At 40.0% G+C, this 15666-nt stretch overlaps 1 long non-coding RNA gene across 2 annotated transcripts; it reads right to left on the reverse strand.

Annotated features, from left to right (window-relative positions):
- Positions 1-4409, reverse strand: LOC309709831. 2 transcript variants are annotated; one of them, XR_014277615.1, is made up of 5 exons: positions 4398-4409; positions 1045-2042; positions 487-648; positions 325-396; positions 1-225 (listed from the first exon to the last, which is right to left on the reverse strand). It is a non-coding gene; the product is annotated as an uncharacterized lncRNA (long non-coding RNA). The 2 variants fall into 2 exon arrangements; XR_014277616.1 differs by lacking the exon at positions 4398-4409 and having other exon boundaries at positions 1045-3320.
- Positions 4410-15666: the final 11257 nt, after the last annotated feature.

A 15666-nucleotide genomic window follows, 5' to 3' on the forward strand; every position in this document is an offset into this window, starting at 1 on the left:
ATGCACTCAGCACAAAATCACACTGCTGTTCTATAGACCACTTTTGAGCATGGAGCATTGCACTAATCTGGCTCTCCCGGTCTTCGTAATTCGTGTTAAGCCACAAAATTCTGGTACACAGGGTGCACCAATAAAAAATGGTGACACCATATTAACGGTTTCAGATAGTTCATCAGCCATATTGATCAGTCTAAGGCAGGTGGTTTTGTATGCTGGTCAAAAATCCTGTCGACAAACGTCAAATGTTACGTATGGTTCACAATGACTCCCGTACAAGAACGTAGTAAGGTCTAATATTGACCAGTAAGAAACTACCACACTCACACTGCAATGGGGTCCACAAGATTTAGTTTTCTTCCTCCAAGTCAGACTACAGGCTGAGGACACAACTCCGGCCTGGAATCCAAGGCCCAAAGCCATGAACTTCTTCTTTTTGCATGTTGTTGTAAGTTAAAATCCTAATAAAACATCTAATTATTTATTTACCTGCTGACTGCAAAACAGCCACCACACTTCCGGCTGTCACTTCTCCTCCATTAGAAGCTGCAGCAGACGACATCATGCCTGCAGCGCAGGAGCCTGCAGCTATTCCAGCTGAATTGAAACCTGCAACTCCCAGAAGAGCAGGAGCAGTGACTACAGCACCTACTGCAGGAAGACAAGACATGTATCAGACATGGATTGGGCTTTGATTCAAATTAGCTTACTTGCTCCTGCAGCAGTACACACAGCTGTCACTATAACACAACATAAGAACACACATTAACATCTAACTGGGCCATAGCTCAGCACACAGCTGATCAAGGATTTAGATCAAGTAACTGAGCTACAGAGAAGACGGGGAGGCTCTACGCTACGATGGAGTTTTAGAGCCACAAGAAAAAAGTTGTTGATATGGACATTACTGTTCCACAACAAACTGCTATAATTACTGTTTCTGCTACAAAATTCCTTATTTAGATGAGTTAGTGAAACAAATTGATCAGCCATTGTGTGATACAACATTCAACCTCTTTATTACACGAGGATGTAACCATCGATAACCTTGCATCTGTCCATTAGATCGTGGCTCAAGACTTGGCAGTTTGTCTTGTAATTGGAAGGTTGCCGGTTCAAGCCGCGGCTCGGACAGTCTTGGTCGTTGTGTCCTTGGGCAAGACACTTCACCTACCGCCTACTAGTGGAGGCCAGAGGGCCCGATGGCGTGATATGGCAGCCTCGCTTCTGTCGGCCTGCCTCAGGGCAGCTGTGGCTACAACTGTAAAAAAAAGCGCTATATAAATGCAATCCATTATTATTATTACCAGCCCTTTTTTTGGTACAACCTAATACTTATCACCACACTGTGTTTATGAGCTAAAACCAGGGAGTTTTAGCTCATGAGCTAAAACTCCTGGTGAAAAGCATTTTAAAGTTGTGTTCTGGTTATTTTAGCTCATGTTTCCTTCTTGCTAAAACCAATTCTGAAGTACGATTTCACCAACTCAGATGATATACAGTAGCAACCATGGCAGCTTGCCTTGAGACAGCTGTAATCTCCACATTTTGACTTTATTCTCAAAATTATCGATAATACCTTTCTTAACTTTGCCCTCATACTACATCGTATTATCCTCACTGCAGCACAGTTACATGTAATTGTTTCAGGAAGAAACACTTGGTTACTGATCATCAGGATGCTTCACAATGAATACATGTATTGATATGTATTTACCTATGAGTTTTAGAGATAAAATAAAAATACATAAATAAGCAAATAGGTTTGTTAAATGCCCGGCTGTGATGGCTAAGGCTGTCACTGAAACACAAGAAAGAAAACTAAAGATCTCACCACAGCTGAGTCTGGAAATATTAAGACATTTTCTGTAATGCTAGAATCATCAACTCATATAATGTAGAGATGATCTGAAAAAGGCAGCTGTACTCACATAGACCCATTGTTCCACTCAGGATGAGAAACCTAAGATTGGACTGTGTCTTAAACAGAAGTGAGCATCAGCTGTTATTTCCTGGATAATGAAACTGAATGGGCGTCACTGGGTCTGTGAAGTAAATAAACTTCCTTTAGTCGTCATAGAACAAGTGATTGTGAGGCTGGATCTCAGGAGGTTTGACATATTTATTTATTTTATGTTTTTTATTATGTATTTCACACATGTGTTATTTCAAGGATTGTTCTTTCTATTTTAATCCTTATGTTAAATCAACTGCTTAAAATAAACACAAACAAAAAGGAGGTTATGATACGGAGCGTGTTTGAATGTTATTTGGGTCACTGAAAATGTGTCTGCATTATGTGTGCCCTTTCTTTGGGGTGTGGTATGTAACATAAGAAAGACCGCAGGTACCAATTAGTGTAGAATTTCCTCACATACTTGAGTCATACCTTGATTCTGGTTTAATGTTGTTAAGAAAAATAGTGAGAAACAGAAATGGAAATAAAATGGGTGAGTATAAAAGGCTTATCACAGCAGACACAAGAGCAGAAGGTGAGAGGAGTTATAAAAACAACCAACGTCTGAGAAGCCCTGGACAGGAGATCCTATGAAATGGCAGCACTGGAGATCATGACAAGACACACGTTCAGGAAAGTTTATTACACTGCATTTAATCCCAGTCATTTTCAGAGAGAGATTAAAGGTTGAAGACTGATTTATAACAAGTCCCCACACAAACATAGATAAAGCACTAAAAGTGCCTCACTGACGAGCAAGAAGTGCAATAAATAACTGAGAAGTGATACATGCTGTATGGGCGTCGCACATATGACGAGTTAGGAGTGAGAACGTGTTGATCTGCAGGGAAGCAGGAGACTGTTGTTATAGAGTGGATTGAGGATTTTTATTCTTTATTTCTATTTTTCAAGACTTTGTGAATTGTCTTTTTTTAAATAACTTGGCTTACCCTTTTTGGTTTTGTTAATATTGGCAATAGTGTGAAGTACTATTGTTGGGTTCGAATATATTTATTATATAGGTCATCCAGTTAAGGTAAATGTCATGTTTTGAATTGTTAGAATCTGATGAGCATTATTTTATTTTATTTTTTGTTGTTTTGTTTTTCTGTTTTCCCCCTGAGAGATTACCACCTTAACGTGGTCAGGCGGTGTGATGGCTGCAGTTACAGCCACACAGTGGTAATATCAGTGTAGAGGCTTACACACAACACTGCATTCACATTGGTCTTTCTTTAAATATAAGGTTTAATTTACAGGATAATAAATAACTGGTTTTGGTCTCAGTTAGGTTTTTGTGTGCTTTACCCCTTTTTGTGATTTTTGTGGGCTGATCAGCCACTATTTAACTTTCCCCCGTTGTCTTCTTTAGTGAGGTCAGTTTGTTTGAGGTATCAGTATTGGTTGTTGTTAACTTTGAGTAGAGTTCTGTTATTTTGACCTCTTTTATGGGCACATATGATTTTTTTTGTATAATTTAACCAACTATGTTGTTGGGTTAAATAAATAAAAAAATGGGGGGGGGGGGGGGGGGGGGGCTGTACTGCGGTGGCCCTGAGAGGCCAAACGCAAACCATCAAAAAGGAAAGTTATGAGTTTAATGTTAAAATACGAGAGCGTTTCTCTCGTATCTGTCCTGATACTGCTATTTCATCTGCTATAAACAATAACCATACACTATTATTGCAATCTATACTACAGCTCAAAAGTCTGTAGAGAATTAGAAATGTCTTATTTTCTGACAACAGTAAAAATCGTTTAGAAGTTTTACTAAATTAATCAGAAGCGTAAAGAAATATAAATGATTAATGGTAACATTTATCATAAATCACAAATGAGATTTAGTGGAATATCTACTTAGTGTTGTTGAGACAACGTCGGTCTCTCCGATTCTTTTTGTCTTGGTAGAGATCACGCAGAGATGTTTCCAAATTTCACACAATCCTTTTATTACCCATTTTCCTTACAGATGCATCTGGAGATCAGCACACTGCATCCTGTGCAGTCCTACTCTAAAGGCTGATCTGAAGGGTTTCACACAACAGCTACAGTTATAGTCTCTGGTCTCCAATTTCTACAGTAAATCCCCCACAATGGAAAAACACTGGTAAAGTGGCCTGGGGTGCTGACACCCTGACCCCCATCTCCTTTTAAGGTAATGTACATTGGCAATTGTCTGCCCCTCACCCTCAGTAAATCTTGCTACTGTCCTGTGTTTGGGGTTAATTGCCCCACTTCCCTGCACCCCAGTTCTTTGTTCCCATCCCAGGACTATTTTCTATTTTCTAATCTTAAATCCTATAAACAACAAAATCATACTACGACACACACTAATAAACTACATTCACTATGACCTCAATACCTATTAGACAGTCCATTATTTCTACAGTGTACTGTTATGAAAACAACAGAATGATGATGAGACACTGTGGTAAAGTCTTACAGGTATATTTGCAGATAGTTATCAATACAGGATAAACACTGTGGGCTCCAGGAGACGGGGCAGAGGTAGGGAAGGTTGTCTGGAGGCACACTCAGACACTGTCACAGAAGGTCATGGAGATCCGTAACACTTAAACGTCTGCACAGAAACAAAGAGTGAGCAACCCATCTTGCCTCAATGATTACCGCCCAGTAGCACTCACCCCCATCATCACTAAGTGCTTAGAGCGACTGGTCCTAGCACACTTCAAATCCTGTCTCCCCCCCACCCTGGACCCCCACCAATTCGCATACCGCCGGAACAGGAGCACAGAGGATGCAGTCTCCATCGCAATGCACTCTGTCCTCTCACACCTGGACAACAACAACACCTACGCCAGAATGCTGTTTATAGACTTCAGTTCAGCATTCAATACAATCCACCCCTCACAACTCATCAGGAAACTGACAGACCTGGGTATCAGTTCCCTCATCTGCAAATGGTTACTGGACTTCCTGACCAACCGCCCCCAACATGTCCGGCTGGATAACCGCTGCTCATCTACCATCACAATGAACACCGGTGTACCACAAGGCTGTGTGATGAGCCCTTTCCTCTACTCCCTCTTCACCCACGACTGCAGACCTGCTGATGGTTCCAACACCATCATTAAGTTTGCAGATGACACCACGGTGATTGGCCTCATCAGTGACAACGATGAGGCCGCCTACAGGGAGGAGGTGGATCGTCTGGCTGAGTGGTGCGACAGAAACAACCTGCTGCTTAACACCGAGAAGACCAAGGAGCTCATCGTGGACTACAGGAGGAATGCTGACCCACATCCACCCATCCACATTAAGGGGACGGCTGTGGAGCGTGTGAGCAGCTTCTAGTTCCTGGGAGTCCACATCTCCGAGGATCTCACCTGGACGACCAACTGCTCCAAGCTGGTCAAGAAGGCTCACCAGCGCCTCTTCTTCTTGAGGACTCTGAGGAAGAACCACCTGTCCTCAGACATCCTGGTGAACTTCTATCGCTGCACCATCGAGAGCATCCTGACCAACTGTATAACAGTCTGGTACGGGAACTGCTCTGCCTCGGACCGGAAGGCGTTGCAGAGGGTCGTGAAAACTGCCCAGCGCATCGCCGGAGCACCACTTCCTGCCATAAAAGACATCTACAGGAAGCGGTGTCTGAAAAGGGCTGGGAAAATCATCAAAGACCCCAGTCACCCATCACATGGACTCTTCACCCTCCTGCCCTCTGGGAGGCGCCACAGGAGCCTCCGGACTAAGACCACCAGGTACCGGAACAGCTTCTTCCCCACAGCTGTCAGACTCCTGAACTCTGCCTCCTGACATCTGACCCACGTTAAACTCATGGACTGAACATACACACACCCACAATGGACAACTGTACCCTCAAACACAATAATAACATGGACTGAACCACCACTCACAACCACTAGCACTTTATACAGCCTCTGTAGAAACTATCTACACCCTCACTTATCTTAACTGCACTACTGTATAGCTCTGTGTAAATAATCATTCTGTACATTCGATAATTTTTAATCCTACAACTGTTTACAACTTGCATAGTTCCCATTTCTGTATAGCTGTATATCCCAGATTCTGTAAAGTTATTTATTTCATATTCTGTATAGTTTTTCATATTTATATCCTGTTCATATCCTGTACATAGCTTGTACTCACTACAGCCTGTACATACTTATAGTTATAGAATATTCACAACCTACTTCATACCGTGTACATTATAACATACCATAATAGACCCATTTCTGTAATATACTCACATATCTATATTATTGCTAATATATATTGTAATATATCTATATCACTAAAGCACTTCTGGATGGATGAAAACTGCATTTCGTTGCCCTGTACCTGTGCATGTGCAATGACAATAAAGTTGAATTCTATTCTATTCTATTCTATTCTATTCTATTCAATTCAAAGGCAAGAACTGATGGAAAATGTGACATGACTGTGGCATAATACGTTACCTTGGTACTGCAATGATCTGGTTGTTTAGTAGCCAGCATGAAGACCTCGCGAGGAACAGGCGAGTAATCAGCTGATTGTTCACAAGTGACTGAGGGACGGGAAGATGGAGGAGCATCCCCTAAAAAAGACAAGCACACGGACAACAACACAGGCATACACCGAAAGAGGAGAGAGAAAGAAGAAGGCCAGCAAAAGAGAGCAAGGGAACCATGACATCTACTGAGGCCCATTTTTATTTGGTACATCGTATCACCAGATGTCAGTTTGTGATGTTAGATCCCAACTTGTCAGTGAAGAAATCTTTTTCCAAAGATATCAGCACAAACCAAAATCATTGTGTGGATTAAAAAGAGCAAATTGTTGAAGTTTGTGATGGATCACTCCATTTTCTGTTTGCACTTGTCAGATGTGTTGCAGGTATATAACCATGTGATCAGTCCATACAGCAGTGATCGTTACTACAAATGGGCCCATGTATAAGTGTGTAGATATTTCCTAATACATCATGGGTGATTTAACATAAATGATTCATTAAACACACATCTGTGAAAACATTTCTGATAAATTTCATGTAATATTATGTTAAAGTAAATGTAAATTATTAATTAAAAGACGACTGTTTCAATCTGACCACAAACCTTTGAGCAGTAGTGTCACGCTTATCAGTGGCTCATGGTTGCTTAAGGCCTATGTCTGTACTTGACCACAGAGGCAGAGCATCATTCAACCTGCCAGCTGCCTATCTTGGGAGCTTTTCAAGGATGACAGACTCCACTTTCTCTGCAGCAAGACAGCTCATAACTTTTTTACAGTGTCTCCCTGTCCTCAGACTTCTATATATTCTTCTGTAATACATAACTATACACTATCATTGCAATCCACACTACAGCTCAAACGTTTGAAGTCAATTTTCACCTGGTTTATAACCATGTGATCGGTCCACACAGGAGTGATTGTTTCTAAAATTTGGCGCACGTATAAGTGTGTAGACATTTCCTAATGCATCATGGGTGATTTAACTTCAATGATTAATTAAACAAACATCTGTGAAAACATTTATGATCATTTTTATGTAATATTATGTTAAAAGTAAATGTAAATTATTAATTAAAAGACAACTGTTTGAAACTGACCACAAACTTTTGAGCAGTAGTGTGTGTTGTATGCATGTGTCTGTCTGTATCTGATCAGGATTTTGTCATCAGTTTCAACAAGATGCTCATTTTTTAGCTGTTTCTATCATCAAAATTGAGTTGGAGTGTTTTAACTCTGATGGCAATCTCTCCCTAACAAGTCCACTTTATTGCGTGCTCATTTTCTCCTATTAGTGGCTCATACGTATATAATTAGGAAACATGCATTAAGTCAGCGGTCCTCAACCTTTTTTGCGCCACGGACTGGTTTATGCCCGACAATATTTTCACAGACCGGCCTTTAAGGTGTCGCGGATAAATACAACAAAATAAAACTAGTACCGGTACCGAAAAAAAGAAGATTTATTCATAACACACTTGAAAAGACCCAGGGACACCGAGTTAACGATAAAAACGATAACAAAATAACGCTGAAAACCGATAAAAACCCTGAAAACCATACATTTCACACCTGAGCCTCAACTCTCGCGGCCCGGTACCAAACGACTCACGGACCGGTATCGGTCCGAGGCCCGGGGGTTGGGGACCGCTGCATTAAGTGCACTAATTTCTCACACTTATCAGTGGCTCATGGTTGCTTAAGGCCTATGTCTGTACTTGACCACAGAGGCAGAGCATCATTCAACCTGCCAGCTGCCTATCTTGGGAGCTTTTCAAGGATGACAGACTCCACTTTCTCTGCAGCAAGACAGCTCATAACTTTTTTACAGTGTCTCCCTGTCCTCAGACTTCTATATATTCTTCTGTAATAGATAACTATACACTATCATTGCAATCTACACTACAGCTCAAAAGTTTGATGTCAATTTTCACCTGTTTATAACCATGTGATCTGTCCACACAGCAGTGATGGTTACTAAAAATGGGCCCATGTATAAGTGTGTAGACATTTCCTAATGCATCATGGGTGATTTAACATAAATGATTCATTAAACACACATCTGTGAAAACATTTCTGATAATTTTCATGTAATATTATGTTAAAAGTAAATGTAAATTATTAATTAAAAGACAACTGTTTGAAACTGACCACAAACTTTTGAGCAGTAGTGTGTGTTGTATGCATGTGTCTGTCTGTATCTGATCAGGATTTTGTCATCAGTGTCAACAAAACGCTCATTTCTTTTAGCTGTTTCTGTCATCAAAATTGAGTTGGAGTGTTTTAACTCTGATGGCAATCTCTCCCTAACAAGTCCACTTTATTGCGTGCTCATTTTCTCCTATTAGTGGCTCATACGTATATAATTAGGAAACATGCATTAAGTCAGTAGTCCTCAACCTTTTTTGCGCCACGGACCGGTTTATGCCCGACAATATTTTCACGGACCGGCCTTTAAGGTGTCGCGGATAAATACAACAAAATAAAACTAGTACCGGTACCGAAAAAAAGAAGATTTATTCATAACACACTTGAAAAGACCCAGGGACACCGAGTTAACGATAAAAACGATAACAAAATAACGCTGAAAACCGATAAAAACCCTGAAAACCATACATTTCACACCTGAGCCTCAACTCTCGCGGCCCGGCACCTTTCCGAGGCCCGGGGGTTGGGGACTGCTGCATTAAGTGCACTAATTTCTCACACTTCTCAGTGGCTCATGGTTGCTTAAGGCCTATGTCTGTACTTGACCACAGAGGCAGAGCATCATTCAACCTGCCAGCTGCCTATCTTGGGAGCTTTTCAGGGATGACAGACTCCACTTTCTCTGCAGCAAGACAGCTCATAACTTTTTTACAGTGTCTCCCTGTCCTCAGACTTCTATATATTCTTCTGTAATAGATAACGATACACTATCATTGCAATCTACACTACAGCTCAAACGTTTGAAGTCAATTTTCACCTGGTTTATAACCATGTGATCTGTCCACACAGCAGTGATGGCTACTAAAAATGGGCCCATGTATAAGTGTGTAGACATTTCCTAATGCATCATGGGTGATTTAACATAAATGATTCATTAAACACACATCTGTGAAAACATTTCTGATCATTTTCATGTAATATTATGTTAAAAGTAAATGTAAATTATTAATTAAAAAGACGACAGTTTGAATCTGACCACAAACCTTTGAGCAGTAGTGTGTGTTGTATGCATGTGTCTGTCTGTATCTGATCAGGATTTTGTCATCAGTGTCAACAAAACGCTCATTTTTTTTAGCTGTTCCTATCATCAAAAATTGAGTTGGAGTGTTTTAACTCTGATGGCAATCTCTCCCTAACAAGTCCACTTTATTGCGTGCTCATTTTCTCCTATTAGTAGTTCATAGGAGTCTAACTAATGAACTGTATGCATGTTTCCTAATCTGTCACACTTATCAGTGGCTCATGGTTGCTTAAGGCCTATGTCTGTACTTGACCACAGAGGCAGAGCATCATTCAACCTGCCAGCTGCCTATCTTGGGAGCTTTTCAAGGATGACAGACTCCACTTTCTCTGCAGCAAGACAGCTCATAACTTTTTTACAGTGTCTCCCTGTCCTCATACTTCTATATGTTCTTCTGTAATAGATAACTATACACTATCATTGCAATCAAGCTATACTACAGCTCAAAGGTTTGAAGTCAAATTTCACCTGGTTTATAACCATGTGATCTGTCCACACAGCAGTGATTGTTTCTAAAAATGGGCCCATGTATAAGTGTGTAGACATTTCCTAATGCATCATGGGTGATTTAACATAAATGATTCATTAAACACACATCTGTGAAAACATTTCTGATAAACTTTGCCTAATTTTATGTTATAGCAAATATAATTTTAAAATTAAGACAAGAATGTTTGAATCTGACCACAAACTTTTGAGCAGTAGTGTGTGTTGTATGCATGTGTCTGTCTGTATCTGATCAGGATTTTGTCATCAGTTTCAACAAAACGCTCATTTTTTAGCTGTTTCTGTCATCAAAATTGAGTTGGAGTGTTTTAACTCTGGTGGCAATCTCTCCCTAACAAGTCCACTTTATTGCGTGCTCATTTTCTCCTATTAGTGGCTCATACGTATATAATTAGGAAACATGCATTAAGTCAGCGGTCCTCAACCTTTTTTGCGCCACGGACCGGTTTATGCCCGACAATATTTTCACAGACCGGCCTTTAAGGTGTCGCGGATAAATACAACAAAATAAAACTAGTACCGGTACCGAAAAAAAGAAGATTTATTCATAACACACTTGAAAAGACCCAGGGACACCGAGTTAACGATAAAAACGATAACAAAATAACGCTGAAAACCGATAAAAACCCTGAAAACCATACATTTCACACCTGAGCCTCAACTCTCGCGGCCTGGTACCAAACGACTCACGGACCGGCACCGGTCCGAGGCCCGGGGGTTGGGGACCGCTGCATTAAGTGCACTAATTTCTCACACTTATCAGTGGCTCATGGTTGCTTAAGGCCTATGTCTGTACTTGACCACAGAGGCAGAGCATCATTCAACCTGCCAGCTGCCTATCTTGGGAGCTTTTCAAGGATGACAGACTCCACTTTCTCTGCAGCAAGACAGCTCATAACTTTTTTACAGTGTCTCCCTGTCCACAGACTTCTATATATTCTTCTGTAATAGATAACGATACACTATCATTGCAATCTACACTACAGCTCAAACGTTTGAAGTCAATTTTCACCTGGTTTATAACCATGTGATCTGTCCACACAGCAGTGATGGCTACTAAAAATGGGCCCATGTATAAGTGTGTAGACATTTCCTAATGCATCATGGGTGATTTAACATAAATGATTCATTAAACACACATCTGTGAAAACATTTCTGATCATTTTCATGTAATATTATGTTAAAAGTAAATGTAAATTATTAATTAAAAAGACGACAGTTTGAATCTGACCACAAACCTTTGAGCAGTAGTGTGTGTTGTATGCATGTGTCTGTCTGTATCTGATCAGGATTTTGTCATCAGTGTCAACAAAACGCTCATTTTTTTTAGCTGTTCCTATCATCAAAAATTGAGTTGGAGTGTTTTAACTCTGATGGCAATCTCTCCCTAACAAGTCCACTTTATTGCGTGCTCATTTTCTCCTATTAGTAGTTCATAGGAGTCTAACTAATGAACTGTATGCATGTTTCCTAATCTGTCACACTTATCAGTGGCTCATGGTTGCTTAAGGCCTATGTCTGTACTTGACCACAGAGGCAGAGCATCATTCAACCTGCCAGCTGCCTATCTTGGGAGCTTTTCAAGGATGACAGACTCCAATTTCTCTGCAGCAAGACAGCTCATAACTTTTTTACAGTGTCTCCCTGTCCTCATACTTCTATATGTTCTTCTGTAATAGATAACTATACACTATCATTGCAATCTACACTACAGCTCAAAGGTTTGAAGTCAAATTTCACCTGGTTTATAACCATGTGATCTGTCCACACAGCAGTGATTGTTTCTAAAAATGGGCCCATGTATAAGTGTGTAGACATTTCCTAATGCATCATGGGTGATTTAACATAAATGATTCATTAAACACACATCTGTGAAAACATTTCTGATAAACTTTGCCTAATTTTATGTTATAGCAAATATAATTTTAAAATTAAGACAAGAATGTTTGAATCTGACCACAAACTTTTGAGCAGTAGTGTGTGTTGTATGCATGTGTCTGTCTGTATCTGATCAGGATTTTGTCATCAGTTTCAACAAAACGCTCATTTTTTAGCTGTTTCTGTCATCAAAATTGAGTTGGAGTGTTTTAACTCTGGTGGCAATCTCTCCCTAACAAGTCCACTTTATTGCGTGCTCATTTTCTCCTATTAGTGGCTCATACGTATATAATTAGGAAACATGCATTAAGTCAGTGGTCCTCAACCTTTTTTGCGCCACGGACCGGTTTATGCCCGACAATATTTTCACGGACCGGCCTTTAAGGTGTCGCGGATAAATACAACAAAATAAAACTAGTACCGGTACCGAAAAAAAGAAGATTTATTCATAACACACTTGAAAAGACCCAGGGACACCGAGTTAACGATAAAAACGATAACAAAATAACGCTGAAAACCGATAAAAACCCTGAAAACCATACATTTCACACCTGAGCCTCAACTCTCGCGGCCCGGTACCAAACGACTCACGGACCGGCACCGGTCCGAGGCCCGGGGGTTGGGGACCGCTGCATTAAGTGCACTAATTTCTCACACTTATCAGTGGCTCATGGTTGCTTAAGGCCTATGTCTGTACTTGACCACAGAGGCAGAGCATCATTCAACCTGCCAGCTGCCTATCTTGGGAGCTTTTCAAGGATGACAGACTCCACTTTCTCTGCAGCAAGACAGCTCATAACTTTTTTACAGTGTCTCCCTGTCCTCAGACTTCTATATATTCTTCTGTAATAGATAACTATACACTATCATTGCAATCTACACTACAGCTCAAAGGTTTCAAGTCAGTTTTCACCTGGTTTATAACCATGTGATCTGTCCACACACAGGAGTAATTGTTACTAAAAATGGGCCCATGTATAAGTGTGTAGATATTTCCTAATGCATCATGGGTGATTTAACATAAATGATTCATTAAACACACATCTGTGAAAACATTACTGATAAATTTCATGTAATATTATGTTAAAGTAAATGTAAATTATTAATTAAAAGACGACTGTTTCAATCTGACAACAAACTTTTGAGCAGTAGTGTGTGTTGTATGCATGTGTCTGTCTGTATCTGATCAGGATTTTGTCATCAGTTTCAACAAAACGCTCATTTTTTTAGCTGTTTCTGTCATCAAAAATTGAGTTGGAGTGTTTTAACTGTGATGGCAATCTCTCCCTAACAAGTCCACTTTATTGCGTGCTCATTTTCTCCTATTAGTGGCTCATAGGAGTCTAACTAATGAACTGTATGCATGTTTCCTAATCTGTCACGCTTATCAGTGGCTCATGGTTGCTTAAGGCCTATGTCTGTACTTGACCACAGAGGCAGAGCATCATTCAACCTGCCAGCTGCCTATCTTGGGAGCTTTTCAAGGATGACAGACTCCACTTTCTCTGCAGCAAGACAGCTCATAACTTTTTTACAGTGTCTCCCTGTCCTCATACTTCTATATATTCTTCTGTAATAGATAACTATACGCTATCATTGCAATCTACACTACAGCTCAAAAGTTTGAAGTCAATTTTCACCTGGTTTATAACCATGTGATCTGTCCACACAGCAGTGATGGTTACTAAAAATGGGCCCATGTATAAGTGTGTAGACATTTCCTAATGCATCATGGGTGATTTAACATAAATGATTCATTAAACACACATCTGTGAAAACATTTCTGATCATTTTCATGTAATATTATGTTAAAAGTAAATGTAAATTATTAATTAAAAAGACGACAGTTTGAATCTGACCACAAACCTTTGAGCAGTAGTGTGTGTTGTATGCATGTGTCTGTCTGTATCTGATCAGGATTTTGTCATCAGTGTCAACAAAACGCTCATTTTTTTTAGCTGTTTCTATCATCAAAAATTGAGTTGGAGTGTTTTAACTCTGATGGCAATCTCTCCCTAACAAGTCCACTTTATTGCGTGCTCATTTTCTCCTATTAGTAGTTCATAGGAGTCTAACTAATGAACTGTATGCATGTTTCCTAATCTGTCACACTTATCAGTGGCTCATGGTTGCTTAAGGCCTATGTCTGTACTTGACCACAGAGGCAGAGCATCATTCAACCTGCCAGCTGCCTATCTTGGGAGCTTTTCAAGGATGACAGACTCCAATTTCTCTGCAGCAAGACAGCTCATAACTTTTTTACAGTGTCTCCCTGTCCTCATACTTCTATATGTTCTTCTGTAATAGATAACTATACACTATCATTGCAATCAAGCTATACTACAGCTCAAAGGTTTGAAGTCAAATTTCACCTGGTTTATAACCATGTGATCTGTCCACACAGCAGTGATTGTTTCTAAAAATGGGCCCATGTATAAGTGTGTAGACATTTCCTAATGCATCATGGGTGATTTAACATAAATGATTCATTAAACACACATCTGTGAAAACATTTCTGATAAACTTTGCCTAATTTTATGTTATAGCAAATATAATTTTAAAATTAAGACAAGAATGTTTGAATCTGACCACAAACTTTTGAGCAGTAGTGTGTGTTGTATGCATGTGTCTGTCTGTATCTGATCAGGATTTTGTCATCAGTTTCAACAAAACGCTCATTTTTTAGCTGTTTCTGTCATCAAAATTGAGTTGGAGTGTTTTAACTCTGGTGGCAATCTCTCCCTAACAAGTCCACTTTATTGCGTGCTCATTTTCTCCTATTAGTGGCTCATACGTATATAATTAGGAAACATGCATTAAGTCAGTGGTCCTCAACCTTTTTTGCGCCACGGACCGGTTTATGCCCGACAATATTTTCACGGACCGGCCTTTAAGGTGTCGCGGATAAATACAACAAAATAAAACTAGTACCGGTACCGAAAAAAAGAAGATTTATTCATAACACACTTGAAAAGACCCAGGGACACCGAGTTAACGATAAAAACGATAACAAAATAACGCTGAAAACCGATAAAAACCCTGAAAACCATACATTTCACACCTGAGCCTCAACTCTCGCGGCCCGGTACCAAACGACTCACGGACCGGCACCGGTCCGAGGCCCGGGGGTTGGGGACCGCTGCATTAAGTGCACTAATTTCTCACACTTATCAGTGGCTCATGGTTGCTTAAGGCCTATGTCTGTACTTGACCACAGAGGCAGAGCATCATTCAACCTGCCAGCTGCCTATCTTGGGAGCTTTTCAAGGATGACAGACTCCACTTTCTCTGCAGCAAGACAGCTCATAACTTTTTTACAGTGTCTCCCTGTCCTCAGACTTCTATATATTCTTCTGTAATAGATAACTATACACTATCATTGCAATCTACACTACAGCTCAAAGGTTTCAAGTCAGTTTTCACCTGGTTTATAACCATGTGATCTGTCCACACACAGGAGTAATTGTTACTAAAAATGGGCCCATGTATAAGTGTGTAGATATTTCCTAATGCATCATGGGTGATTTAACATAAATGATTCATTAAACACACATCTGTGAAAACATTACTGATAAATTTCATGTAATATTATGTTAAAGTAAATGTAAATTATTAA

Source organism: Aulonocara stuartgranti (genome assembly GCF_965226115.1).
Source record: "Aulonocara stuartgranti genome assembly, chromosome: 7".
NCBI classification, from domain to species: domain Eukaryota; kingdom Metazoa; phylum Chordata; class Actinopteri; order Cichliformes; family Cichlidae; genus Aulonocara; species Aulonocara stuartgranti.